This window comes from Pungitius pungitius, chromosome 15 (genome assembly GCF_949316345.1).
Source record: "Pungitius pungitius chromosome 15, fPunPun2.1, whole genome shotgun sequence".
NCBI classification, from domain to species: domain Eukaryota; kingdom Metazoa; phylum Chordata; class Actinopteri; order Perciformes; family Gasterosteidae; genus Pungitius; species Pungitius pungitius.
Window position 1 is genome coordinate 17,522,373 of NC_084914.1, and position 20,559 is coordinate 17,542,931.

The 20,559-nt window shown below is 40.8% G+C and overlaps 42 non-coding genes across 42 annotated transcripts; all 42 read right to left on the bottom strand.

Annotated features, from left to right (window-relative positions):
• Positions 1-208: 208 nt before the first annotated feature.
• Positions 209-291, bottom strand: trnal-uag (transfer RNA leucine (anticodon UAG)). The gene has a single exon. It is a non-coding gene; the product is annotated as a tRNA-Leu (tRNA).
• A 461-nt stretch (positions 292-752) lies between these two features.
• Positions 753-835, bottom strand: trnal-uag (transfer RNA leucine (anticodon UAG)). Its single transcript has one exon. It is a non-coding gene; the product is annotated as a tRNA-Leu (tRNA).
• A 169-nt stretch (positions 836-1,004) lies between these two features.
• Positions 1,005-1,087, bottom strand: trnal-uag (transfer RNA leucine (anticodon UAG)). Its single transcript has one exon. It is a non-coding gene; the product is annotated as a tRNA-Leu (tRNA).
• A 420-nt stretch (positions 1,088-1,507) lies between these two features.
• Positions 1,508-1,590, bottom strand: trnal-uag (transfer RNA leucine (anticodon UAG)). Its single transcript has one exon. It is a non-coding gene; the product is annotated as a tRNA-Leu (tRNA).
• Positions 1,591-2,011: 421 nt separating this feature from the next.
• On the bottom strand, positions 2,012-2,094 carry trnal-uag (transfer RNA leucine (anticodon UAG)). The gene has a single exon. It is a non-coding gene; the product is annotated as a tRNA-Leu (tRNA).
• Positions 2,095-2,515: 421 nt separating this feature from the next.
• Positions 2,516-2,598, bottom strand: trnal-uag (transfer RNA leucine (anticodon UAG)). The gene has a single exon. It is a non-coding gene; the product is annotated as a tRNA-Leu (tRNA).
• Positions 2,599-3,059: 461 nt separating this feature from the next.
• Positions 3,060-3,142, bottom strand: trnal-uag (transfer RNA leucine (anticodon UAG)). The gene has a single exon. It is a non-coding gene; the product is annotated as a tRNA-Leu (tRNA).
• Positions 3,143-3,311: 169 nt separating this feature from the next.
• trnal-uag (transfer RNA leucine (anticodon UAG)) lies at positions 3,312-3,394 on the bottom strand. Its single transcript has one exon. It is a non-coding gene; the product is annotated as a tRNA-Leu (tRNA).
• Positions 3,395-3,814: 420 nt separating this feature from the next.
• On the bottom strand, positions 3,815-3,897 carry trnal-uag (transfer RNA leucine (anticodon UAG)). The gene has a single exon. It is a non-coding gene; the product is annotated as a tRNA-Leu (tRNA).
• A 421-nt stretch (positions 3,898-4,318) lies between these two features.
• Positions 4,319-4,401, bottom strand: trnal-uag (transfer RNA leucine (anticodon UAG)). Its single transcript has one exon. It is a non-coding gene; the product is annotated as a tRNA-Leu (tRNA).
• A 421-nt stretch (positions 4,402-4,822) lies between these two features.
• trnal-uag (transfer RNA leucine (anticodon UAG)) lies at positions 4,823-4,905 on the bottom strand. Its single transcript has one exon. It is a non-coding gene; the product is annotated as a tRNA-Leu (tRNA).
• Positions 4,906-5,366: 461 nt separating this feature from the next.
• Positions 5,367-5,449, bottom strand: trnal-uag (transfer RNA leucine (anticodon UAG)). Its single transcript has one exon. It is a non-coding gene; the product is annotated as a tRNA-Leu (tRNA).
• Positions 5,450-5,618: 169 nt separating this feature from the next.
• On the bottom strand, positions 5,619-5,701 carry trnal-uag (transfer RNA leucine (anticodon UAG)). Its single transcript has one exon. It is a non-coding gene; the product is annotated as a tRNA-Leu (tRNA).
• A 420-nt stretch (positions 5,702-6,121) lies between these two features.
• On the bottom strand, positions 6,122-6,204 carry trnal-uag (transfer RNA leucine (anticodon UAG)). The gene has a single exon. It is a non-coding gene; the product is annotated as a tRNA-Leu (tRNA).
• A 421-nt stretch (positions 6,205-6,625) lies between these two features.
• Positions 6,626-6,708, bottom strand: trnal-uag (transfer RNA leucine (anticodon UAG)). The gene has a single exon. It is a non-coding gene; the product is annotated as a tRNA-Leu (tRNA).
• A 421-nt stretch (positions 6,709-7,129) lies between these two features.
• On the bottom strand, positions 7,130-7,212 carry trnal-uag (transfer RNA leucine (anticodon UAG)). Its single transcript has one exon. It is a non-coding gene; the product is annotated as a tRNA-Leu (tRNA).
• A 461-nt stretch (positions 7,213-7,673) lies between these two features.
• Positions 7,674-7,756, bottom strand: trnal-uag (transfer RNA leucine (anticodon UAG)). The gene has a single exon. It is a non-coding gene; the product is annotated as a tRNA-Leu (tRNA).
• Positions 7,757-7,925: 169 nt separating this feature from the next.
• Positions 7,926-8,008, bottom strand: trnal-uag (transfer RNA leucine (anticodon UAG)). The gene has a single exon. It is a non-coding gene; the product is annotated as a tRNA-Leu (tRNA).
• Positions 8,009-8,929: 921 nt separating this feature from the next.
• On the bottom strand, positions 8,930-9,012 carry trnal-uag (transfer RNA leucine (anticodon UAG)). The gene has a single exon. It is a non-coding gene; the product is annotated as a tRNA-Leu (tRNA).
• Positions 9,013-9,685: 673 nt separating this feature from the next.
• Positions 9,686-9,768, bottom strand: trnal-uag (transfer RNA leucine (anticodon UAG)). Its single transcript has one exon. It is a non-coding gene; the product is annotated as a tRNA-Leu (tRNA).
• A 461-nt stretch (positions 9,769-10,229) lies between these two features.
• On the bottom strand, positions 10,230-10,312 carry trnal-uag (transfer RNA leucine (anticodon UAG)). Its single transcript has one exon. It is a non-coding gene; the product is annotated as a tRNA-Leu (tRNA).
• A 169-nt stretch (positions 10,313-10,481) lies between these two features.
• Positions 10,482-10,564, bottom strand: trnal-uag (transfer RNA leucine (anticodon UAG)). Its single transcript has one exon. It is a non-coding gene; the product is annotated as a tRNA-Leu (tRNA).
• Positions 10,565-10,984: 420 nt separating this feature from the next.
• trnal-uag (transfer RNA leucine (anticodon UAG)) lies at positions 10,985-11,067 on the bottom strand. Its single transcript has one exon. It is a non-coding gene; the product is annotated as a tRNA-Leu (tRNA).
• Positions 11,068-11,488: 421 nt separating this feature from the next.
• trnal-uag (transfer RNA leucine (anticodon UAG)) lies at positions 11,489-11,571 on the bottom strand. Its single transcript has one exon. It is a non-coding gene; the product is annotated as a tRNA-Leu (tRNA).
• Positions 11,572-11,992: 421 nt separating this feature from the next.
• Positions 11,993-12,075, bottom strand: trnal-uag (transfer RNA leucine (anticodon UAG)). Its single transcript has one exon. It is a non-coding gene; the product is annotated as a tRNA-Leu (tRNA).
• Positions 12,076-12,536: 461 nt separating this feature from the next.
• Positions 12,537-12,619, bottom strand: trnal-uag (transfer RNA leucine (anticodon UAG)). Its single transcript has one exon. It is a non-coding gene; the product is annotated as a tRNA-Leu (tRNA).
• Positions 12,620-12,788: 169 nt separating this feature from the next.
• On the bottom strand, positions 12,789-12,871 carry trnal-uag (transfer RNA leucine (anticodon UAG)). The gene has a single exon. It is a non-coding gene; the product is annotated as a tRNA-Leu (tRNA).
• A 921-nt stretch (positions 12,872-13,792) lies between these two features.
• Positions 13,793-13,875, bottom strand: trnal-uag (transfer RNA leucine (anticodon UAG)). Its single transcript has one exon. It is a non-coding gene; the product is annotated as a tRNA-Leu (tRNA).
• Positions 13,876-14,295: 420 nt separating this feature from the next.
• Positions 14,296-14,378, bottom strand: trnal-uag (transfer RNA leucine (anticodon UAG)). The gene has a single exon. It is a non-coding gene; the product is annotated as a tRNA-Leu (tRNA).
• Positions 14,379-14,799: 421 nt separating this feature from the next.
• On the bottom strand, positions 14,800-14,882 carry trnal-uag (transfer RNA leucine (anticodon UAG)). The gene has a single exon. It is a non-coding gene; the product is annotated as a tRNA-Leu (tRNA).
• A 421-nt stretch (positions 14,883-15,303) lies between these two features.
• On the bottom strand, positions 15,304-15,386 carry trnal-uag (transfer RNA leucine (anticodon UAG)). Its single transcript has one exon. It is a non-coding gene; the product is annotated as a tRNA-Leu (tRNA).
• Positions 15,387-15,847: 461 nt separating this feature from the next.
• Positions 15,848-15,930, bottom strand: trnal-uag (transfer RNA leucine (anticodon UAG)). The gene has a single exon. It is a non-coding gene; the product is annotated as a tRNA-Leu (tRNA).
• Positions 15,931-16,391: 461 nt separating this feature from the next.
• trnal-uag (transfer RNA leucine (anticodon UAG)) lies at positions 16,392-16,474 on the bottom strand. Its single transcript has one exon. It is a non-coding gene; the product is annotated as a tRNA-Leu (tRNA).
• Positions 16,475-16,643: 169 nt separating this feature from the next.
• trnal-uag (transfer RNA leucine (anticodon UAG)) lies at positions 16,644-16,726 on the bottom strand. The gene has a single exon. It is a non-coding gene; the product is annotated as a tRNA-Leu (tRNA).
• Positions 16,727-17,146: 420 nt separating this feature from the next.
• trnal-uag (transfer RNA leucine (anticodon UAG)) lies at positions 17,147-17,229 on the bottom strand. The gene has a single exon. It is a non-coding gene; the product is annotated as a tRNA-Leu (tRNA).
• Positions 17,230-17,650: 421 nt separating this feature from the next.
• trnal-uag (transfer RNA leucine (anticodon UAG)) lies at positions 17,651-17,733 on the bottom strand. Its single transcript has one exon. It is a non-coding gene; the product is annotated as a tRNA-Leu (tRNA).
• A 420-nt stretch (positions 17,734-18,153) lies between these two features.
• On the bottom strand, positions 18,154-18,236 carry trnal-uag (transfer RNA leucine (anticodon UAG)). The gene has a single exon. It is a non-coding gene; the product is annotated as a tRNA-Leu (tRNA).
• A 421-nt stretch (positions 18,237-18,657) lies between these two features.
• Positions 18,658-18,740, bottom strand: trnal-uag (transfer RNA leucine (anticodon UAG)). The gene has a single exon. It is a non-coding gene; the product is annotated as a tRNA-Leu (tRNA).
• A 421-nt stretch (positions 18,741-19,161) lies between these two features.
• On the bottom strand, positions 19,162-19,244 carry trnal-uag (transfer RNA leucine (anticodon UAG)). Its single transcript has one exon. It is a non-coding gene; the product is annotated as a tRNA-Leu (tRNA).
• A 461-nt stretch (positions 19,245-19,705) lies between these two features.
• trnal-uag (transfer RNA leucine (anticodon UAG)) lies at positions 19,706-19,788 on the bottom strand. The gene has a single exon. It is a non-coding gene; the product is annotated as a tRNA-Leu (tRNA).
• Positions 19,789-19,997: 209 nt separating this feature from the next.
• trnal-uag (transfer RNA leucine (anticodon UAG)) lies at positions 19,998-20,080 on the bottom strand. The gene has a single exon. It is a non-coding gene; the product is annotated as a tRNA-Leu (tRNA).
• Positions 20,081-20,249: 169 nt separating this feature from the next.
• On the bottom strand, positions 20,250-20,332 carry trnal-uag (transfer RNA leucine (anticodon UAG)). The gene has a single exon. It is a non-coding gene; the product is annotated as a tRNA-Leu (tRNA).
• Positions 20,333-20,559: the final 227 nt, after the last annotated feature.

Below are 20,559 nucleotides of genomic sequence, written 5' to 3' on the forward strand. Positions count from 1 at the left end.
GCCTAAACACAGGGCCTGAGACGGCAAGGCCATCCTGATTTAAATGTAATAAAAGTAGCAACAATTACTAAATGTTTCTTTTGTCCTTCGATAACACATCTTACCTGGAATATGGTGTCTCAACTTCTTTACACAAAATGCATTACTGCTTTTCACTTCATGTAGAAATACGGTAAATGTGACTGAGCCAGTGAACAACATCAGTCATTGTCAGAAGTGGGATTTGAACCCACGCCTCCAGAGGAGACTGCGGCCTAAACGCAGCGCCTTAGACCGCTCGGCCATCCTGACTGAAAAACTCTAAAAGAAGCCAACAATTTTAAACATTTGTCTGGTTCAAAAACTCTAAAAGAAGCCAACAATTTTAAACATTTGTTGCCCGATCAAAAATGTAACATGGAATATTGTGTCTCAACCTTTTTACATGAAATGCCTTGCTACTTTTTATTTATTGTAGAAATACAGTGAATGTGCCTGACCAAGTGGGAAACATCAGTCATTGTGAGAAGTGGGATTTGAACCCATGTCTTCAGAGGAGACTGCGGCCTAAACACAGGGCCTTAGACGGCAAGGCCATCCTGATTAAAATGTAATAAAAGTAGCAACAATTACTAAATGTTTCATTTGTCCTTAGATAACACATCTCACCTGGAATATGGTGTCTCAACTTCTTTACACAAAATGCATTACTGCTTTTCACTTCATGTAGAAATACGGTAAATGTGACTGAGCCAGTGAACAACATCAGTCATTGTCAGAAGTGGGATTTGAACCCACGCCTCCAGAGGAGACTGCGGCCTAAACGCAGCGCCTTAGACCGCTCGGCCATCCTGACTGAAAAACTCTGAAAGAAGCCATCAATTTTAAACATTTGTCTGGTTGCCCGATCAAACATGTAACATGGAATATTATGTCTCAACCTTTTTACATGAAATGCCTTGCTACTTTTTATTTATTGTAGAAATACAGTGAATGTGCCTGACCAAGTGGGAAACATCAGTCATTGTGAGAAGTGGGATTTGAACCCACGCCTCCAGAGGAGACTGCGGCCTAAACGCAGCGCCTTAGACCGCTCGGCCATCCTGACTGAAAAACTCTGAAAGAAGCCATCAATTTTAAACATTTGTCTGGTTGCCCGATCAAAAATGTAACATGGAATATTGTGTCTCAACCTTTTTACATGAAATGCCTTGCTACTTTTTATTTATTGTAGAAATACAGTGAATGTGCCTGACCAAGTGGGAAACATCAGTCATTGTGAGAAGTGGGATTTGAACCCATGTCTTCAGAGGAGACTGCGGCCTAAACACAGGGCCTTAGACGGTGAGCCATCCTGATTAAAATGTAATAAAAGTAGCAACAATTACTAAATGTTTCTTTTGTCCTTAGATAACACATCTCACCTGGAATATGGTGTCTCAACTTCTTTACACAAAATGCATTGCTGCTTTTCACTTCATGTAGAAATACGGTAAATGTGACTGAGCCAGTGAACAACATCAGTCATTGTCAGAAGTGGGATTTGAACCCACGCCTCCAGAGGAGACTGCGGCCTAAACGCAGCACCTTAGACCGCTCGGCCATCCTGACTGAAAAACTCTGAAAGAAGCCATCAATTTTAAACATTTGTCTGGTTGCCCGATCAAAAATGTAACATGGAATATTGTGTCTCAACCTTTTTACATGAAATGCCTTGCTACTTTTTATTTAATGTAGAAATACAGTGAATGTGCCTGACCAAGTGGGAAACATCAGTCATTGTGAGAAGTGGGATTTGAACCCATGTCTTCAGAGGAGACTGCGGCCTAAACACAGGGCCCTAGACGGCAAGGCCATCCTGATTAAAATGTAATAAAAGTAGCAACAATTACTAAATGTTTCTTTTGTCCTTAGATAACACATCTCACCTGGAATATGGTGTCTCAACTTCTTTACACAAAATGCATTGCTGCTTTTCACTTCATGTAGAAATACGGTAAATGTGACTGAGCCAGTGAACAACATCTGTCATTGTCAGAAGTGGGATTTGAACCCACGCCTCCAGAGGAGACTGCGGCCTAAACGCAGCGCCTTAGACGGCTCGGCCATCCTGACTGAAAAACACTCAAAAAAAGCAACAATTTCAAACATTTGTTTGGTCCTTATATCACAAATTTAACATTGTATATAATGTCTTAACTTTTTTAGATGAAATGCGTTTCTGCTTTTTATTTCTTGTAGAAATACAGTGAATGTGCCTGACCAAGTGGGAAACATCAGTCATTGTGAGAAGTGGGATTTGAACCCATGTCTTCAGAGGAGACTGCGGCCTAAACACAGGGCCTGAGACGGCAAGGCCATCCTGATTTAAATGTAATAAAAGTAGCAACAATTACTAAATGTTTCTTTTGTCCTTCGATAACACATCTTACCTGGAATATGGTGTCTCAACTTCTTTACACAAAATGCATTACTGCTTTTCACTTCATGTAGAAATACGGTAAATGTGACTGAGCCAGTGAACAACATCAGTCATTGTCAGAAGTGGGATTTGAACCCACGCCTCCAGAGGAGACTGCGGCCTAAACGCAGCGCCTTAGACCGCTCGGCCATCCTGACTGAAAAACTCTAAAAGAAGCCAACAATTTTAAACATTTGTCTGGTTCAAAAACTCTAAAAGAAGCCAACAATTTTAAACATTTGTTGCCCGATCAAAAATGTAACATGGAATATTGTGTCTCAACCTTTTTACATGAAATGCCTTGCTACTTTTTATTTATTGTAGAAATACAGTGAATGTGCCTGACCAAGTGGGAAACATCAGTCATTGTGAGAAGTGGGATTTGAACCCATGTCTTCAGAGGAGACTGCGGCCTAAACACAGGGCCTTAGACGGCAAGGCCATCCTGATTAAAATGTAATAAAAGTAGCAACAATTACTAAATGTTTCATTTGTCCTTAGATAACACATCTCACCTGGAATATGGTGTCTCAACTTCTTTACACAAAATGCATTACTGCTTTTCACTTCATGTAGAAATACGGTAAATGTGACTGAGCCAGTGAACAACATCAGTCATTGTCAGAAGTGGGATTTGAACCCACGCCTCCAGAGGAGACTGCGGCCTAAACGCAGCGCCTTAGACCGCTCGGCCATCCTGACTGAAAAACTCTGAAAGAAGCCATCAATTTTAAACATTTGTCTGGTTGCCCGATCAAACATGTAACATGGAATATTATGTCTCAACCTTTTTACATGAAATGCCTTGCTACTTTTTATTTATTGTAGAAATACAGTGAATGTGCCTGACCAAGTGGGAAACATCAGTCATTGTGAGAAGTGGGATTTGAACCCACGCCTCCAGAGGAGACTGCGGCCTAAACGCAGCGCCTTAGACCGCTCGGCCATCCTGACTGAAAAACTCTGAAAGAAGCCATCAATTTTAAACATTTGTCTGGTTGCCCGATCAAAAATGTAACATGGAATATTGTGTCTCAACCTTTTTACATGAAATGCCTTGCTACTTTTTATTTATTGTAGAAATACAGTGAATGTGCCTGACCAAGTGGGAAACATCAGTCATTGTGAGAAGTGGGATTTGAACCCATGTCTTCAGAGGAGACTGCGGCCTAAACACAGGGCCTTAGACGGTGAGCCATCCTGATTAAAATGTAATAAAAGTAGCAACAATTACTAAATGTTTCTTTTGTCCTTAGATAACACATCTCACCTGGAATATGGTGTCTCAACTTCTTTACACAAAATGCATTGCTGCTTTTCACTTCATGTAGAAATACGGTAAATGTGACTGAGCCAGTGAACAACATCAGTCATTGTCAGAAGTGGGATTTGAACCCACGCCTCCAGAGGAGACTGCGGCCTAAACGCAGCACCTTAGACCGCTCGGCCATCCTGACTGAAAAACTCTGAAAGAAGCCATCAATTTTAAACATTTGTCTGGTTGCCCGATCAAAAATGTAACATGGAATATTGTGTCTCAACCTTTTTACATGAAATGCCTTGCTACTTTTTATTTAATGTAGAAATACAGTGAATGTGCCTGACCAAGTGGGAAACATCAGTCATTGTGAGAAGTGGGATTTGAACCCATGTCTTCAGAGGAGACTGCGGCCTAAACACAGGGCCCTAGACGGCAAGGCCATCCTGATTAAAATGTAATAAAAGTAGCAACAATTACTAAATGTTTCTTTTGTCCTTAGATAACACATCTCACCTGGAATATGGTGTCTCAACTTCTTTACACAAAATGCATTGCTGCTTTTCACTTCATGTAGAAATACGGTAAATGTGACTGAGCCAGTGAACAACATCTGTCATTGTCAGAAGTGGGATTTGAACCCACGCCTCCAGAGGAGACTGCGGCCTAAACGCAGCGCCTTAGACGGCTCGGCCATCCTGACTGAAAAACACTCAAAAAAAGCAACAATTTCAAACATTTGTTTGGTCCTTATATCACAAATTTAACATTGTATATAATGTCTTAACTTTTTTAGATTAAATGCGTTTCTGCTTTTTATTTCTTGTAGAAATACAGTGAATGTGCCTGACCAAGTGGGAAACATCAGTCATTGTGAGAAGTGGGATTTGAACCCATGTCTTCAGAGGAGACTGCGGCCTAAACACAGGGCCTGAGACGGCAAGGCCATCCTGATTTAAATGTAATAAAAGTAGCAACAATTACTAAATGTTTCTTTTGTCCTTTGATAACACATCTTACCTGGAATATGGTGTCTCAACTTCTTTACACAAAATGCATTACTGCTTTTCACTTCATGTAGAAATACGGTAAATGTGACTGAGCCAGTGAACAACATCAGTCATTGTCAGAAGTGGGATTTGAACCCACGCCTCCAGAGGAGACTGCGGCCTAAACGCAGCGCCTTAGACCGCTCGGCCATCCTGACTGAAAAACTCTAAAAGAAGCCAACAATTTTAAACATTTGTCTGGTTCAAAAACTCTAAAAGAAGCCAACAATTTTAAACATTTGTTGCCCGATCAAAAATGTAACATGGAATATTGTGTCTCAACCTTTTTACATGAAATGCCTTGCTACTTTTTATTTATTGTAGAAATACAGTGAATGTGCCTGACCAAGTGGGAAACATCAGTCATTGTGAGAAGTGGGATTTGAACCCATGTCTTCAGAGGAGACTGCGGCCTAAACACAGGGCCTTAGACGGCAAGGCCATCCTGATTAAAATGTAATAAAAGTAGCAACAATTACTAAATGTTTCATTTGTCCTTAGATAACACATCTCACCTGGAATATGGTGTCTCAACTTCTTTACACAAAATGCATTACTGCTTTTCACTTCATGTAGAAATACGGTAAATGTGACTGAGCCAGTGAACAACATCAGTCATTGTCAGAAGTGGGATTTGAACCCACGCCTCCAGAGGAGACTGCGGCCTAAACGCAGCGCCTTAGACCGCTCGGCCATCCTGACTGAAAAACTCTGAAAGAAGCCATCAATTTTAAACATTTGTCTGGTTGCCCGATCAAACATGTAACATGGAATATTATGTCTCAACCTTTTTACATGAAATGCCTTGCTACTTTTTATTTATTGTAGAAATACAGTGAATGTGCCTGACCAAGTGGGAAACATCAGTCATTGTGAGAAGTGGGATTTGAACCCACGTCTCCAGAGGAGACTGCGGCCTAAACGCAGCGCCTTAGACCGCTCGGCCATCCTGACTGAAAAACTCTGAAAGAAGCCATCAATTTTAAACATTTGTCTGGTTGCCCGATCAAAAATGTAACATGGAATATTGTGTCTCAACCTTTTTACATGAAATGCCTTGCTACTTTTTATTTATTGTAGAAATACAGTGAATGTGCCTGACCAAGTGGGAAACATCAGTCATTGTGAGAAGTGGGATTTGAACCCATGTCTTCAGAGGAGACTGCGGCCTAAACACAGGGCCTTAGACGGTGAGCCATCCTGATTAAAATGTAATAAAAGTAGCAACAATTACTAAATGTTTCTTTTGTCCTTAGATAACACATCTCACCTGGAATATGGTGTCTCAACTTCTTTACACAAAATGCATTGCTGCTTTTCACTTCATGTAGAAATACGGTAAATGTGACTGAGCCAGTGAACAACATCAGTCATTGTCAGAAGTGGGATTTGAACCCACGCCTCCAGAGGAGACTGCGGCCTAAACGCAGCACCTTAGACCGCTCGGCCATCCTGACTGAAAAACTCTGAAAGAAGCCATCAATTTTAAACATTTGTCTGGTTGCCCGATCAAAAATGTAACATGGAATATTGTGTCTCAACCTTTTTACATGAAATGCCTTGCTACTTTTTATTTAATGTAGAAATACAGTGAATGTGCCTGACCAAGTGGGAAACATCAGTCATTGTGAGAAGTGGGATTTGAACCCATGTCTTCAGAGGAGACTGCGGCCTAAACACAGGGCCCTAGACGGCAAGGCCATCCTGATTAAAATGTAATAAAAGTAGCAACAATTACTAAATGTTTCTTTTGTCCTTAGATAACACATCTCACCTGGAATATGGTGTCTCAACTTCTTTACACAAAATGCATTGCTGCTTTTCACTTCATGTAGAAATACGGTAAATGTGACTGAGCCAGTGAACAACATCTGTCATTGTCAGAAGTGGGATTTGAACCCACGCCTCCAGAGGAGACTGCGGCCTAAACGCAGCGCCTTAGACGGCTCGGCCATCCTGACTGAAAAACACTCAAAAAAAGCAACAATTTCAAACATTTGTTTGGTCCTTATATCACAAATTTAACATTGTATATAATGTCTTAACTTTTTTAGATTAAATGCGTTTCTGCTTTTTATTTCTTGTAGAAATACAGTGAATGTGCCTGACCAAGTGGGAAACATCAGTCATTGTGAGAAGTGGGATTTGAACCCATGTCTTCAGAGGAGACTGCGGCCTAAACACAGGGCCTGAGACGGCAAGGCCATCCTGATTTAAATGTAATAAAAGTAGCAACAATTACTAAATGTTTCTTTTGTCCTTTGATAACACATCTTACCTGGAATATGGTGTCTCAACTTCTTTACACAAAATGCATTACTGCTTTTCACTTCATGTAGAAATACGGTAAATGTGACTGAGCCAGTGAACAACATCAGTCATTGTCAGAAGTGGGATTTGAACCCACGCCTCCAGAGGAGACTGCGGCCTAAACGCAGCGCCTTAGACCGCTCGGCCATCCTGACTGAAAAACTCTAAAAGAAGCCAACAATTTTAAACATTTGTCTGGTTCAAAAACTCTAAAAGAAGCCAACAATTTTAAACATTTGTTGCCCGATCAAAAATGTAACATGGAATATTGTGTCTCAACCTTTTTACATGAAATGCCTTGCTACTTTTTATTTATTGTAGAAATACAGTGAATGTGCCTGACCAAGTGGGAAACATCAGTCATTGTGAGAAGTGGGATTTGAACCCATGTCTTCAGAGGAGACTGCGGCCTAAACACAGGGCCTTAGACGGCAAGGCCATCCTGATTAAAATGTAATAAAAGTAGCAACAATTACTAAATGTTTCATTTGTCCTTAGATAACACATCTCACCTGGAATATGGTGTCTCAACTTCTTTACACAAAATGCATTACTGCTTTTCACTTCATGTAGAAATACGGTAAATGTGACTGAGCCAGTGAACAACATCAGTCATTGTCAGAAGTGGGATTTGAACCCACGCCTCCAGAGGAGACTGCGGCCTAAACGCAGCGCCTTAGACCGCTCGGCCATCCTGACTGAAAAACTCTGAAAGAAGCCATCAATTTTAAACATTTGTCTGGTTGCCCGATCAAACATGTAACATGGAATATTATGTCTCAACCTTTTTACATGAAATGCCTTGCTACTTTTTATTTATTGTAGAAATACAGTGAATGTGCCTGACCAAGTGGGAAACATCAGTCATTGTGAGAAGTGGGATTTGAACCCACGCCTCCAGAGGAGACTGCGGCCTAAACGCAGCGCCTTAGACCGCTCGGCCATCCTGACTGAAAAACACTCAAAAAAAGCAACAATTTCAAACATTTGTTTGGTCCTTATATCACAAAATTTAACATTGTATATAATGTCTTAACTTTTTTAGATTAAATGCGTTTCTGCTTTTTATTTCTTGTAGAAATACAGTGAATGTGCCTGACCAAGTGGGAAACATCAGTCATTGTGAGAAGTGGGATTTGAACCCATGTCTTCAGAGGAGACTGCGGCCTAAACACAGGGCCTTAAACGGCAAGGCCACCCTGATTAAAATGTAATAAAAGTAGCAACAATTACTAAATGTTTCTTTTGTCCTTAGATAACACATCTTACCTGGATTATGGTGTCTCAACTTCTTTACACAAAATGCATTGCTGCTTTTCACTTCATGTAGAAATACGGTAAATGTGACTGAGCCAGTGAACAACATCTGTCATTGTCAAAAGTAGGATTTGAACCCACGCCTCTAGAGGAGACTGCGGCCTAAACGCAGCGCCTTAGACCGCTCGGCCATCCTGACTGAAAAACTCTAAAAGAAGCCAACAATTTTAAACATTTGTTGCCCGATCAAAAATGTAACATGGAATATTGTGTCTCAACCTTTTTACATGAAATGCCTTGCTACTTTTTATTTAATGTAGAAATACAGTGAATTTGTCTGACCAGGTGGGAAACATCAGTCATTGTCAGAAGTGGGATTTGAACCCACGCCTCCAGAGGAGACTGCGGCCTAAACGCAGCGCCTTAGACGGCAAAGCCATCCTGATTAAAATGTAAAAAAAGTAGCAACAATTACTAAATGTTTCATTTGTCCTTAGATAACACATCTCACCTGGAATATGGTGTCTCAACTTCTTTACACAAAATGCATTGCTGCTTTTCACTTCATGTAGAAATACGGTAAATGTGACTGAGCCAGTGAACAACATCAGTCATTGTCAGAAGTGGGATTTGAACCCACGCCTCCAGAGGAGACTGCGGCCTAAACGCAGCGCCTTAGACCGCTCGGCCATCCTGACTGAAAAACTCTGAAAGAAGCCATCAATTTTAAACATTTGTCTGGTTGCCCGATCAAAAATGTAACATGGAATATTGTGTCTCAACCTTTTTACATGAAATGCCTTGCTACTTTTTATTTATTGTAGAAATACAGTGAATGTGCCTGACCAAGTGGGAAACATCAGTCATTGTGAGAAGTGGGATTTGAACCCACGCCTCCAGAGGAGACTGCGGCCTAAACGCAGCGCCTTAGACGGCTCGGCCATCCTGACTGAAAAACACTCAAAAAAAGCAACAATTTCAAACATTTGTTTGGTCCTTATATCACAAATTTAACATTGTATATAATGTCTTAACTTTTTTAGATTAAATGCGTTTCTGCTTTTTATTTCTTGTAGAAATACAGTGAATGTGCCTGACCAAGTGGGAAACATCAGTCATTGTGAGAAGTGGGATTTGAACCCATGTCTTCAGAGGAGACTGCGGCCTAAACACAGGGCCTGAGACGGCAAGGCCATCCTGATTTAAATGTAATAAAAGTAGCAACAATTACTAAATGTTTCTTTTGTCCTTTGATAACACATCTTACCTGGAATATGGTGTCTCAACTTCTTTACACAAAATGCATTACTGCTTTTCACTTCATGTAGAAATACGGTAAATGTGACTGAGCCAGTGAACAACATCAGTCATTGTCAGAAGTGGGATTTGAACCCACGCCTCCAGAGGAGACTGCGGCCTAAACGCAGCGCCTTAGACCGCTCGGCCATCCTGACTGAAAAACTCTAAAAGAAGCCAACAATTTTAAACATTTGTCTGGTTCAAAAACTCTAAAAGAAGCCAACAATTTTAAACATTTGTTGCCCGATCAAAAATGTAACATGGAATATTGTGTCTCAACCTTTTTACATGAAATGCCTTGCTACTTTTTATTTATTGTAGAAATACAGTGAATGTGCCTGACCAAGTGGGAAACATCAGTCATTGTGAGAAGTGGGATTTGAACCCATGTCTTCAGAGGAGACTGCGGCCTAAACACAGGGCCTTAGACGGCAAGGCCATCCTGATTAAAATGTAATAAAAGTAGCAACAATTACTAAATGTTTCATTTGTCCTTAGATAACACATCTCACCTGGAATATGGTGTCTCAACTTCTTTACACAAAATGCATTACTGCTTTTCACTTCATGTAGAAATACGGTAAATGTGACTGAGCCAGTGAACAACATCAGTCATTGTCAGAAGTGGGATTTGAACCCACGCCTCCAGAGGAGACTGCGGCCTAAACGCAGCGCCTTAGACCGCTCGGCCATCCTGACTGAAAAACTCTGAAAGAAGCCATCAATTTTAAACATTTGTCTGGTTGCCCGATCAAACATGTAACATGGAATATTATGTCTCAACCTTTTTACATGAAATGCCTTGCTACTTTTTATTTATTGTAGAAATACAGTGAATGTGCCTGACCAAGTGGGAAACATCAGTCATTGTGAGAAGTGGGATTTGAACCCACGCCTCCAGAGGAGACTGCGGCCTAAACGCAGCGCCTTAGACCGCTCGGCCATCCTGACTGAAAAACTCTGAAAGAAGCCATCAATTTTAAACATTTGTCTGGTTGCCCGATCAAAAATGTAACATGGAATATTGTGTCTCAACCTTTTTACATGAAATGCCTTGCTACTTTTTATTTATTGTAGAAATACAGTGAATGTGCCTGACCAAGTGGGAAACATCAGTCATTGTGAGAAGTGGGATTTGAACCCATGTCTTCAGAGGAGACTGCGGCCTAAACACAGGGCCTTAGACGGTGAGCCATCCTGATTAAAATGTAATAAAAGTAGCAACAATTACTAAATGTTTCTTTTGTCCTTAGATAACACATCTCACCTGGAATATGGTGTCTCAACTTCTTTACACAAAATGCATTGCTGCTTTTCACTTCATGTAGAAATACGGTAAATGTGACTGAGCCAGTGAACAACATCAGTCATTGTCAGAAGTGGGATTTGAACCCACGCCTCCAGAGGAGACTGCGGCCTAAACGCAGCACCTTAGACCGCTCGGCCATCCTGACTGAAAAACTCTGAAAGAAGCCATCAATTTTAAACATTTGTCTGGTTGCCCGATCAAAAATGTAACATGGAATATTGTGTCTCAACCTTTTTACATGAAATGCCTTGCTACTTTTTATTTAATGTAGAAATACAGTGAATGTGCCTGACCAAGTGGGAAACATCAGTCATTGTGAGAAGTGGGATTTGAACCCATGTCTTCAGAGGAGACTGCGGCCTAAACACAGGGCCCTAGACGGCAAGGCCATCCTGATTAAAATGTAATAAAAGTAGCAACAATTACTAAATGTTTCTTTTGTCCTTAGATAACACATCTCACCTGGAATATGGTGTCTCAACTTCTTTACACAAAATGCATTGCTGCTTTTCACTTCATGTAGAAATACGGTAAATGTGACTGAGCCAGTGAACAACATCTGTCATTGTCAGAAGTGGGATTTGAACCCACGCCTCCAGAGGAGACTGCGGCCTAAACGCAGCGCCTTAGACGGCTCGGCCATCCTGACTGAAAAACACTCAAAAAAAGCAACAATTTCAAACATTTGTTTGGTCCTTATATCACAAATTTAACATTGTATATAATGTCTTAACTTTTTTAGATTAAATGCGTTTCTGCTTTTTATTTCTTGTAGAAATACAGTGAATGTGCCTGACCAAGTGGGAAACATCAGTCATTGTGAGAAGTGGGATTTGAACCCATGTCTTCAGAGGAGACTGCGGCCTAAACACAGGGCCTGAGACGGCAAGGCCATCCTGATTTAAATGTAATAAAAGTAGCAACAATTACTAAATGTTTCTTTTGTCCTTTGATAACACATCTTACCTGGAATATGGTGTCTCAACTTCTTTACACAAAATGCATTACTGCTTTTCACTTCATGTAGAAATACGGTAAATGTGACTGAGCCAGTGAACAACATCAGTCATTGTCAGAAGTGGGATTTGAACCCACGCCTCCAGAGGAGACTGCGGCCTAAACGCAGCGCCTTAGACCGCTCGGCCATCCTGACTGAAAAACTCTAAAAGAAGCCAACAATTTTAAACATTTGTCTGGTTCAAAAACTCTAAAAGAAGCCAACAATTTTAAACATTTGTTGCCCGATCAAAAATGTAACATGGAATATTGTGTCTCAACCTTTTTACATGAAATGCCTTGCTACTTTTTATTTATTGTAGAAATACAGTGAATGTGCCTGACCAAGTGGGAAACATCAGTCATTGTGAGAAGTGGGATTTGAACCCATGTCTTCAGAGGAGACTGCGGCCTAAACACAGGGCCTTAGACGGCAAGGCCATCCTGATTAAAATGTAATAAAAGTAGCAACAATTACTAAATGTTTCATTTGTCCTTAGATAACACATCTCACCTGGAATATGGTGTCTCAACTTCTTTACACAAAATGCATTACTGCTTTTCACTTCATGTAGAAATACGGTAAATGTGACTGAGCCAGTGAACAACATCAGTCATTGTCAGAAGTGGGATTTGAACCCACGCCTCCAGAGGAGACTGCGGCCTAAACGCAGCGCCTTAGACCGCTCGGCCATCCTGACTGAAAAACTCTGAAAGAAGCCATCAATTTTAAACATTTGTCTGGTTGCCCGATCAAACATGTAACATGGAATATTATGTCTCAACCTTTTTACATGAAATGCCTTGCTACTTTTTATTTATTGTAGAAATACAGTGAATGTGCCTGACCAAGTGGGAAACATCAGTCATTGTGAGAAGTGGGATTTGAACCCACGCCTCCAGAGGAGACTGCGGCCTAAACGCAGCGCCTTAGACCGCTCGGCCATCCTGACTGAAAAACACTCAAAAAAAGCAACAATTTCAAACATTTGTTTGGTCCTTATATCACAAAATTTAACATTGTATATAATGTCTTAACTTTTTTAGATTAAATGCGTTTCTGCTTTTTATTTCTTGTAGAAATACAGTGAATGTGCCTGACCAAGTGGGAAACATCAGTCATTGTGAGAAGTGGGATTTGAACCCATGTCTTCAGAGGAGACTGCGGCCTAAACACAGGGCCTTAAACGGCAAGGCCACCCTGATTAAAATGTAATAAAAGTAGCAACAATTACTAAATGTTTCTTTTGTCCTTAGATAACACATCTTACCTGGATTATGGTGTCTCAACTTCTTTACACAAAATGCATTGCTGCTTTTCACTTCATGTAGAAATACGGTAAATGTGACTGAGCCAGTGAACAACATCTGTCATTGTCAAAAGTAGGATTTGAACCCACGCCTCTAGAGGAGACTGCGGCCTAAACGCAGCGCCTTAGACCGCTCGGCCATCCTGACTGAAAAACTCTAAAAGAAGCCAACAATTTTAAACATTTGTTGCCCGATCAAAAATGTAACATGGAATATTGTGTCTCAACCTTTTTACATGAAATGCCTTGCTACTTTTTATTTAATGTAGAAATACAGTGAATTTGTCTGACCAGGTGGGAAACATCAGTCATTGTCAGAAGTGGGATTTGAACCCACGCCTCCAGAGGAGACTGCGGCCTAAACGCAGCGCCTTAGACGGCAAAGCCATCCTGATTAAAATGTAAAAAAAGTAGCAACAATTACTAAATGTTTCATTTGTCCTTAGATAACACATCTCACCTGGAATATGGTGTCTCAACTTCTTTACACAAAATGCATTGCTGCTTTTCACTTCATGTAGAAATACGGTAAATGTGACTGAGCCAGTGAACAACATCAGTCATTGTCAGAAGTGGGATTTGAACCCACGCCTCCAGAGGAGACTGCGGCCTAAACGCAGCGCCTTAGACCGCTCGGCCATCCTGACTGAAAAACTCTGAAAGAAGCCATCAATTTTAAACATTTGTCTGGTTGCCCGATCAAAAATGTAACATGGAATATTGTGTCTCAACCTTTTTACATGAAATGCCTTGCTACTTTTTATTTATTGTAGAAATACAGTGAATGTGCCTGACCAAGTGGGAAACATCAGTCATTGTGAGAAGTGGGATTTGAACCCATGTCTTCAGAGGAGACTGCGGCCTAAACACAGGGCCTTAGACGGTGAGCCATCCTGATTAAAATGTAATAAAAGTAGCAACAATTACTAAATGTTTCTTTTGTCCTTAGATAACACATCTCACCTGGAATATGGTGTCTCAACTTCTTTACACAAAATGCATTGCTGCTTTTCACTTCATGTAGAAATACGGTAAATGTGACTGAGCCAGTGAACAACATCAGTCATTGTCAGAAGTGGGATTTGAACCCACGCCTCCAGAGGAGACTGCGGCCTAAACGCAGCACCTTAGACCGCTCGGCCATCCTGACTGAAAAACTCTGAAAGAAGCCATCAATTTTAAACATTTGTCTGGTTGCCCGATCAAAAATGTAACATGGAATATTGTGTCTCAACCTTTTTACATGAAATGCCTTGCTACTTTTTATTTAATGTAGAAATACAGTGAATGTGCCTGACCAAGTGGGAAACATCAGTCATTGTGAGAAGTGGGATTTGAACCCATGTCTTCAGAGGAGACTGCGGCCTAAACACAGGGCCCTAGACGGCAAGGCCATCCTGATTAAAATGTAATAAAAGTAGCAACAATTACTAAATGTTTCTTTTGTCCTTAGATAACACATCTCACCTGGAATATGGTGTCTCAACTTCTTTACACAAAATGCATTGCTGCTTTTCACTTCATGTAGAAATACGGTAAATGTGACTGAGCCAGTGAACAACATCTGTCATTGTCAGAAGTGGGATTTGAACCCACGCCTCCAGAGGAGACTGCGGCCTAAACGCAGCGCCTTAGACGGCTCGGCCATCCTGACTGAAAAACACTCAAAAAAAGCAACAATTTCAAACATTTGTTTGGTCCTTATATCACAAATTTAACATTGTATATAATGTCTTAACTTTTTTAGATTAAATGCGTTTCTGCTTTTTATTTCTTGTAGAAATACAGTGAATGTGCCTGACCAAGTGGGAAACATCAGTCATTGTGAGAAGTGGGATTTGAACCCATGTCTTCAGAGGAGACTGCGGCCTAAACACAGGGCCTGAGACGGCAAGGCCATCCTGATTTAAATGTAATAAAAGTAGCAACAATTACTAAATGTTTCTTTTGTCCTTCGATAACACATCTTACCTGGAATATGGTGTCTCAACTTCTTTACACAAAATGCATTACTGCTTTTCACTTCATGTAGAAATACGGTAAATGTGACTGAGCCAGTGAACAACATCAGTCATTGTCAGAAGTGGGATTTGAACCCACGCCTCCAGAGGAGACTGCGGCCTAAACGCAGCGCCTTAGACCGCTCGGCCATCCTGACTGAAAAACTCTAAAAGAAGCCAACAATTTTAAACATTTGTCTGGTTCAAAAACTCTAAAAGAAGCCAACAATTTTAAACATTTGTTGCCCGATCAAAAATGTAACATGGAATATTGTGTCTCAACCTTTTTACATGAAATGCCTTGCTACTTTTTATTTATTGTAGAAATACAGTGAATGTGCCTGACCAAGTGGGAAACATCAGTCATTGTGAGAAGTGGGATTTGAACCCATGTCTTCAGAGGAGACTGCGGCCTAAACACAGGGCCTGAGACGGCAAGGCCATCCTGATTTAAATGTAATAAAAGTAGCAACAATTACTAAATGTTTCTTTTGTCCTTTGATAACACATCTTACCTGGAATATGGTGTCTCAACTTCTTTACACAAAATGCATTACTGCTTTTCACTTCATGTAGAAATACGGTAAATGTGACTGAGCCAGTGAACAACATCAGTCATTGTCAGAAGTGGGATTTGAACCCACGCCTCCAGAGGAGACTGCGGCCTAAACGCAGCGCCTTAGACCGCTCGGCCATCCTGACTGAAAAACTCTAAAAGAAGCCAACAATTTTAAACATTTGTCTGGTTCAAAATCTCTAAAAGAAGCCAACAATTTTAAACATTTGTTGCCCGATCAAAAATGTAACATGGAATATTGTGTCTCAACCTTTTTACATGAAATGCCTTGCTACTTTTTATTTATTGTAGAAATACAGTGAATGTGCCTGACCAAGTGGGAAACATCAGTCATTGTGAGAAGTGGGATTTGAACCCATGTCTTCAGAGGAGACTGCGGCCTAAACACAGGGCCTTAGACGGCAAGGCCATCCTGATTAAAATGTAATAAAAGTAGCAACAATTACTAAATGTTTCATTTGTCCTTAGATAACACATCTCACCTGGAATATGGTGTCTCAACTTCTTTACACAAAATGCATTACTGCTTTTCACTTCATGTAGAAATACGGTAAATGTGACTGAGCCAGTGAACAACATCAGTCATTGTCAGAAGTGGGATTTGAACCCACGCCTCCAGAGGAGACTGCGGCCTAAACGCAGCGCCTTAGACCGCTCGGCCATCCTGACTGAAAAACTCTGAAAGAAGCCATCAATTTTAAACATTTGTCTGGTTGCCCGATCAAACATGTAACATGGAATATTATGTCTCAACCTTTTTACATGAAATGCCTTGCTACTTTTTATTTATTGTAGAAATACAGTGAATGTGCCTGACCAAGTGGGAAACATCAGTCATTGTGAGAAGTGGGATTTGAACCCACGCCTCCAGAGGAGACTGCGGCCTAAACGCAGCGCCTTAGACCGCTCGGCCATCCTGACTGAAAAACTCTGAAAGAAGCCATCAATTTTAAACATTTGTCTGGTTGCCCGATCAAAAATGTAACATGGAATATTGTGTCTCAACCTTTTTACATGAAATGCCTTGCTACTTTTTATTTATTGTAGAAATACAGTGAATGTGCCTGACCAAGTGGGAAACATCAGTCATTGTGAGAAGTGGGATTTGAACCCATGTCTTCAGAGGAGACTGCGGCCTAAACACAGGGCCTTAGACGGTGAGCCATCCTGATTAAAATGTAATAAAAGTAGCAACAATTACTAAATGTTTCTTTTGTCCTTAGATAACACATCTCACCTGGAATATGGTGTCTCAACTTCTTTACACAAAATGCATTGCTGCTTTTCACTTCATGTAGAAATACGGTAAATGTGACTGAGCCAGTGAACAACATCAGTCATTGTCAGAAGTGGGATTTGAACCCACGCCTCCAGAGGAGACTGCGGCCTAAACGCAGCACCTTAGACCGCTCGGCCATCCTGACTGAAAAACTCTGAAAGAAGCCATCAATTTTAAACATTTGTCTGGTTGCCCGATCAAAAATGTAACATGGAATATTGTGTCTCAACCTTTTTACATGAAATGCCTTGCTACTTTTTATTTAATGTAGAAATACAGTGAATGTGCCTGACCAAGTGGGAAACATCAGTCATTGTGAGAAGTGGGATTTGAACCCATGTCTTCAGAGGAGACTGCGGCCTAAACACAGGGCCCTAGACGGCAAGGCCATCCTGATTAAAATGTAATAAAAGTAGCAACAATTACTAAATGTTTCTTTTGTCCTTAGATAACACATCTCACCTGGAATATGGTGTCTCAACTTCTTTACACAAAATGCATTGCTGCTTTTCACTTCATGTAGAAATACGGTAAATGTGACTGAGCCAGTGAACAACATCAGTCATTGTCAGAAGTGGGATTTGAACCCACGCCTCCAGAGGAGACTGCGGCCTAAACGCAGCGCCTTAGACCGCTCGGCCATCCTGACTGAAAAACTCTGAAAGAAGCCATCAATTTTAAACATTTGTCTGGTTGCCCGATCAAAAATGTAACATGGAATATTGTGTCTCAACCTTTTTACATGAAATGCCTTGCTACTTTTTATTTATTGTAGAAATACAGTGAATGTGCCTGACCAAGTGGGAAACATCAGTCATTGTGAGAAGTGGGATTTGAACCCATGTCTTCAGAGGAGACTGCGGCCTAAACACAGGGCCTTAGACGGTGAGCCATCCTGATTAAAATGTAATAAAAGTAGCAACAATTACTAAATGTTTCTTTTGTCCTTAGATAACACATCTCACCTGGAATATGGTGTCTCAACTTCTTTACACAAAATGCATTGCTGCTTTTCACTTCATGTAGAAATACGGTAAATGTGACTGAGCCAGTGAACAACATCAGTCATTGTCAGAAGTGGGATTTGAACCCACGCCTCCAGAGGAGACTGCGGCCTAAACGCAGCACCTTAGACCGCTCGGCCATCCTGACTGAAAAACTCTGAAAGAAGCCATCAATTTTAAACATTTGTCTGGTTGCCCGATCAAAAATGTAACATGGAATATTGTGTCTCAACCTTTTTACATGAAATGCCTTGCTACTTTTTATTTAATGTAGAAATACAGTGAATGTGCCTGACCAAGTGGGAAACATCAGTCATTGTGAGAAGTGGGATTTGAACCCATGTCTTCAGAGGAGACTGCGGCCTAAACACAGGGCCCTAGACGGCAAGGCCATCCTGATTAAAATGTAATAAAAGTAGCAACAATTACTAAATGTTTCTTTTGTCCTTAGATAACACATCTCACCTGGAATATGGTGTCTCAACTTCTTTACACAAAATGCATTGCTGCTTTTCACTTCATGTAGAAATACGGTAAATGTGACTGAGCCAGTGAACAACATCTGTCATTGTCAGAAGTGGGATTTGAACCCACGCCTCCAGAGGAGACTGCGGCCTAAACGCAGCGCCTTAGACGGCTCGGCCATCCTGACTGAAAAACACTCAAAAAAAGCAACAATTTCAAACATTTGTTTGGTCCTTATATCACAAATTTAACATTGTATATAATGTCTTAACTTTTTTAGATTAAATGCGTTTCTGCTTTTTATTTCTTGTAGAAATACAGTGAATGTGCCTGACCAAGTGGGAAACATCAGTCATTGTGAGAAGTGGGATTTGAACCCATGTCTTCAGAGGAGACTGCGGCCTAAACACAGGGCCTGAGACGGCAAGGCCATCCTGATTTAAATGTAATAAAAGTAGCAACAATTACTAAATGTTTCTTTTGTCCTTCGATAACACATCTTACCTGGAATATGGTGTCTCAACTTCTTTACACAAAATGCATTACTGCTTTTCACTTCATGTAGAAATACGGTAAATGTGACTGAGCCAGTGAACAACATCAGTCATTGTCAGAAGTGGGATTTGAACCCACGCCTCCAGAGGAGACTGCGGCCTAAACGCAGCGCCTTAGACCGCTCGGCCATCCTGACTGAAAAACTCTAAAAGAAGCCAACAATTTTAAACATTTGTCTGGTTCAAAAACTCTAAAAGAAGCCAACAATTTTAAACATTTGTTGCCCGATCAAAAATGTAACATGGAATATTGTGTCTCAACCTTTTTACATGAAATGCCTTGCTACTTTTTATTTATTGTAGAAATACAGTGAATGTGCCTGACCAAGTGGGAAACATCAGTCATTGTGAGAAGTGGGATTTGAACCCATGTCTTCAGAGGAGACTGCGGCCTAAACACAGGGCCTGAGACGGCAAGGCCATCCTGATTTAAATGTAATAAAAGTAGCAACAATTACTAAATGTTTCTTTTGTCCTTTGATAACACATCTTACCTGGAATATGGTGTCTCAACTTCTTTACACAAAATGCATTACTGCTTTTCACTTCATGTAGAAATACGGTAAATGTGACTGAGCCAGTGAACAACATCAGTCATTGTCAGAAGTGGGATTTGAACCCACGCCTCCAGAGGAGACTGCGGCCTAAACGCAGCGCCTTAGACCGCTCGGCCATCCTGACTGAAAAACTCTAAAAGAAGCCAACAATTTTAAACATTTGTCTGGTTCAAAAACTCTAAAAGAAGCCAACAATTTTAAACATTTGTTGCCCGATCAAAAATGTAACATGGAATATTGTGTCTCAACCTTTTTACATGAAATGCCTTGCTACTTTTTATTTATTGTAGAAATACGGTAAATGTGACTGAGCCAGTGAACAACATCAGTCATTGTCAGAAGTGGGATTTGAACCCACGCCTCCAGAGGAGACTGCGGCCTAAACGCAGCGCCTTAGACCGCTCGGCCATCCTGACTGAAAAACTCTGAAAGAAGCCATCAATTTTAAACATTTGTCTGGTTGCCCGATCAAACATGTAACATGGAATATTATGTCTCAACCTTTTTACATGAAATGCCTTGCTACTTTTTATTTATTGTAGAAATACAGTGAATGTGCCTGACCAAGTGGGAAACATCAGTCATTGTGAGAAGTGGGATTTGAACCCACGCCTCCAGAGGAGACTGCGGCCTAAACGCAGCGCCTTAGACCGCTCGGCCATCCTGACTGAAAAACTCTGAAAGAAGCCATCAATTTTAAACATTTGTCTGGTTGCCCGATCAAAAATGTAACATGGAATATTGTGTCTCAACCTTTTTACATGAAATGCCTTGCTACTTTTTATTTATTGTAGAAATACAGTGAATGTGCCTGACCAAGTGGGAAACATCAGTCATTGTGAGAAGTGGGATTTGAACCCATGTCTTCAGAGGAGACTGCGGCCTAAACACAGGG